The sequence below is a fragment of the Microtus ochrogaster genome, unplaced genomic scaffold (assembly GCF_000317375.1).
Source record: "Microtus ochrogaster isolate Prairie Vole_2 unplaced genomic scaffold, MicOch1.0 UNK6, whole genome shotgun sequence".
Taxonomy (NCBI): Eukaryota; Metazoa; Chordata; class Mammalia; order Rodentia; family Cricetidae; genus Microtus; species Microtus ochrogaster.
Genome location: NW_004949104.1, coordinates 14,791 through 19,733, shown reverse-complemented (window position 1 = coordinate 19,733; position 4,943 = coordinate 14,791).

Below are 4,943 nucleotides of genomic sequence, written 5' to 3'. Positions count from 1 at the left end.
AGTGGTCAGGAGCACACAGAGGCCCAAGTTCAGTTCTTTGTACCCACACTGGGTAGTTTACGACAGTCATATGACTCACAGCTGCCTGCAGCTGTAGCTGCAGTCCCCCTGGGACCTCACATCCTCTTCTGGCCTCTGGAGGCACAAAACTATACCTACACATAATAAAAGAAATTAAGACCTTTTTAAAAAAAATATTCATTTGAGATGATTAGGTGTTTCTGAGAGTTTTGGGTCCATGCAGGTAAGGTGTGGTCAATTACAGGCCCGAGGTACTCCTAAACTACTGAACTGATGTGTAGGTAGAGTAAGGGGTTCTCAGGCATTGGGGTCCTCAGGGCTGTGCCAAGATTATGATTAACCAGGTATGCCACAGAAACTCCAGTCAAGTAACCAGTTTAAGAGAAAGAAGAAGAGAGAATATTGGCTAATCTCTGCATCTGGGTGTGTGTTTCCTGGCTTACCCCTCCTAGTGCTGCCAGTCTCCCTGAATATGCCAACTTTCAACAGTTCTGATAGTTTTAAATCACAGATCTCCAGTCATACCTATTTTTTGAACTTCACAGATTCAACTAGATAACTCACACAGACATCATCAAACGTTAGGTTGTGGTTTGGGTCTTTGCTTCTGTTGAATATTTTATTTTCTGCAATCCAAAGGTTCCATAGGAAACATACCAGAGAAGTGGCTATGCTGTGATTCACCTGACCATGTGGCTATGAGCCTGTGGGTTAGAAATGCTACAATATTGTGAGCAGAGCTTCATGGACCAATCTGCTGAGGGTTTGGAAGTCCACTTCACTTGCTGTGCCTCCCTCTTTCTTTTTGGACTAGCAATTCTTTATTAGGAGATGTAATTTGTTTTTTTGATGTTACAGAAGTTCCAGATAAAATAGTTTGAGATGTAAGAAGATATTTTAGACTTTTGAACAACGTTGAGACCATTAAGACCATGGGGACTTGAAGCTGGACTGACTGTATCTTATATTACGAGATTTGCATTAGGAAATGAGAGCTATGGATAGAATGCTATGGTTTGAATCTGAACTGTCCCCCACAGGCTTATGTGTATGAATTTGTGTTATTTTAAAAGCTGAGGAGCCCTTAGGAGTTGGGTCCTGGTGGCAGAAGTTAAGTCATTAGGGCCTTTAAAGACTCCCCACTCCTGATGTTGCCTGGGGTCTCTACTGCTTATATGCCATCACGAACTCCTCCACACATGTTCTCTGCTGTGGTAGACTAAAACTATGGCCCACAATAAACTCGGGTCACTCTGATGTAAAAGTAGCTCACACATCTATTAATGAGTATGGGATTTCCCTAAGCCTGCTAATGGCAATGCTGAACCAGAAACCTGGAGGCCCAGGCATTCTTGCTTTCTCTTGATGCCCACCGCTGCTGGTCATCCTGCCTGCATGCTCCATTCTTTGTGCATCTGCCCTGGCCCAGACCCTCACAGGTACCCAGGGCAATTGCACAGGTGGCATCAACTGCTTTGTGATGCTCAAGGTCCCTGTTCTCCCCACTTTTGACAGCACAAATTTGTGTCAAGTGTTTAAGACTTTAATGTCTCAAATTTGTTTTTTAAATAAACGAGCAGATTGTTGGCCTGTCCTATAAGAGCCTTTTCTGTTCTTGTCAGTCATTTTTCTTTTCAGGTCTTGTAGTTCTCCCAAGCAGGGCCCAGTGTATCGCTGAGTAATATCCTTAGCCTTGCTAAGGTTGGTTTTCCTATCCATTGAATGGGGGTTATAATATCTACCTCAGATTTTTTTTGTGTGTGGAAGTGAATAGTAGTTCTTGATACATAACTGATGAATAAATACGAATACTTTTAAATTTTTATTCCCCCCTCTCTCTCTGTGTAGGTACACACTGCAGAATATTCCTTTACAGTGTGTGAAGATGTGTCATTGTGATTGGTTTAATAAAGAGCTGAATGGTCACTTAGCTAGGCAGGAAGAGGTCAGGTGGGACTTCTGGAGAGAGAGCTTTGGGAAGAAGAAAGACAGAGTTGCCAGCTGTACGCAGAGGAAGCAGGATGGACAGTAGGTGAGTCACATAAAAGAACACAGATTTAAAAATATGGGTTAATTTAAGTTATAAGAACGAGTTAGAAACGAGCCGAAGCTAAGACAGCTTTCATAATAATAAGTCTTTGGGTTCTTGTTTGTTTTGTTTTGGTTTGGTTTTTTTGTGAGCTGACAGGCCAAAGAAAAATCCACCTACACACAGATGTGCCAAAGCACACTTGTGAAGGTTAGAGGACCTTCAGGTACTGATTCTTTCCTCCCACCGTGGTTTCTGGGACCACACTCATATTGTCAGGCTTGTAAAGCAAATGCTTTTAGCTGCTGAGCCAACTCCCCAACTCTAAATATAAGTCTCTAAACGTGCCATGCTCCTGCTGTGCCTTGTTAACTTGCTCTTCCATCTAGGATGCCTTTTCCTGCATTCCTTTCCCTGGAAGCCCCTGTGGTGGAGTCCATTGAGGAATCCTCATTTCCCTATTTCTATCCCTCTTCCTCCCGGAAGCACTTTCTGTTGTAGTCTCTAGTAACTAACAGTTTACATATCTACTACTATTTCAGCATCCATCACAAACATAAAATCCACCCTTCATCACCTGTCTTCCCTGTGGCCCGTGCTCAGCCCTTTGTGCACATTTTCACAACAGTTCTATATCACCAGTGATGAGCTGGGTTGTATGTTGCTTGTGTGTAAGTGATCAAAGTCAGCGTAGCGTGGTGAGGGCTCTGTAGCTATGAACCCTGGCATCCATCTTTACTTTCCCGGCACTTATACAGGCTTTCCTGTTCCTCTGTGTAGTCTGAAAATGCTTGCTGAATGAATAAACAGTGGGCTTCTTCCTCTACTTCCATCTTAACTAAAGTAGGTTGAAATTATTTTCATTGATAGGAAAATATATAATGAAGAATTTTGTTTCAAATAAAGAAATAAGGCTAAATAAAAGTCAGTAATAATATCTGCATCACCCACTGCCAAATCTTTTTTTAAATTTATTTTTATTTCTTGAGATAATGATTATATCATTCCTCCTTCCCTTTCCTCCTTCCAAACTTTCCCATATAACCCCTTTCCTGCCTTTCAAATTAATGATCAATTTTACTGATTATTATTACATGCATCCATGTTTACATATATACATATATTCTTAAGTATAACCTGCTCAGTCTGTATGATGTTAACTTGTATTTTCAGGGCTGACATCTGGTATTGGATAACCAATTGGTGTGCTCTTCCTTGGGGAGGACTATTTCTCTAGTTCTCACCATCCCTTTATTGGCTGTAGTTCTTTATGTAGACCAGGTTTTTTTTCTTTAAAGGAAATTAATAATTATAAAGATGGAAAAAATAACAAAAATAAATAGAGGCAAGTATGATTGTACAAACTGTGGCAACCCAAGAAGAAAAGCTCAGAAGTCACCTCAGGCGAAGAATAAAGAGATTCTGATGTGACACTAATTTAGTAATTTTGTTAGTAGTTTACTGGTTAGGACTCATGGTTCTAACCAATTAGAAGACTCAGGGTTTTTAGGGTTTATAAATGCTAATAAGATGCATAGCTGAAGCTAAAATGTGAACTTAGAAACAGAAATAGACAAACAAAACAGGCTAGATGAACAGGTTAGATGAAAGAACTAACAGGAATGAAGTAGTCCAAACCAAACTTCCACCAAACATGGCAAGATGATGTGGCCGTCATTGACTTCCATGTGCTCACTGCTGCAAAGGCTGTCAAGTTGTTCCAACCACAGAAAGTCAAAGACAGAAACTCTTACATAGAGAGAACCCACGTTTCTTAGGGAAAAGGAAACAATTAGCATCAAATTTCTTTCCAGAAACCAAACAGAAAAGAGAGTGGGTAAAATATAATGCATAAAGAATTGAGGGAAAAAACCAGCCTGAAATTTTATATCCAGCAAAACTATCACATGTGAAGAAGTAAAATCTAACCAGAGATGGAGTTGGTCTTCAGGAGATCCACCTTGCTACAGCTGTTAAACATTCTTCAGAGAGAAGGAAACTGGATTGGTTAGAAACAAATGTATAAAATGCTAGCGTCAGAATAAACCAAGGCGAAACCCGTTCTTTTCTTATTTAATCCATACAGTTTATCAGAATACACCAGTATGTTGGGTGATCGTAATTTAGAAATTCCCGGAATGAGCATGGGATAGGAGGAGCTGGGTGCTTGGTTCCAAGGCACCTACATGAACTTGGAAGTGGTAACGTGATATTTTAAAGTGGACTAAGGTCAGTTGCTATGCCTCAAACTCCAAGGCAACTACCAAGAAAATAGAAGGGTAGGTGAAAGGCTGGGGAAAGATACACAGAGAAAGATGAAATCCTGAGCTAAAGTCAGAGGAAGTGAAAAAGCGCTAGATGGAAGGAAGGAAGGAGGAAGGAAGGAAGGAAGGAAGGAAGGAAGGAAGGAAGGAAGGAAGGGAAGGGAAGGGAAGGGAAGGGAAGGGAAGGGAAGGGAAGGGAAGGGCACCTGTATACAGACAGGAAGCATCCCAGAGGGAGGATGGTAGCACCAGGAGACTCCAAAGGTAGCAATGAAAGTTTAGGGGCAATAGCTTGTAATAGCAGTTCCAGTATAACATTACCCCAATTTCTTAGCTGTACATGTAACACTTTATGTATCCAGACATGATAGCTCATGTGCATAATCCCAGCACTCAGAAGGCAGAGAGACTGGAGGCTTGTCATGATTGCAATATCAGCCCAGACCACACAGAGACCTTGTCTCAAAAGAAAATGAAAAACAAAACACAAAACTGGCAAGGTGAAGGAGCCAGAAATCCCAGCACTTTAGCAATAGAATCAGAAAGATCCAGAGTTCAAGGTCATCTTCAGAGAGGTAGTAAATTCAAGGCCAGCCTGAGCTACTTGAGACCTTGTTTCTAAATAAATA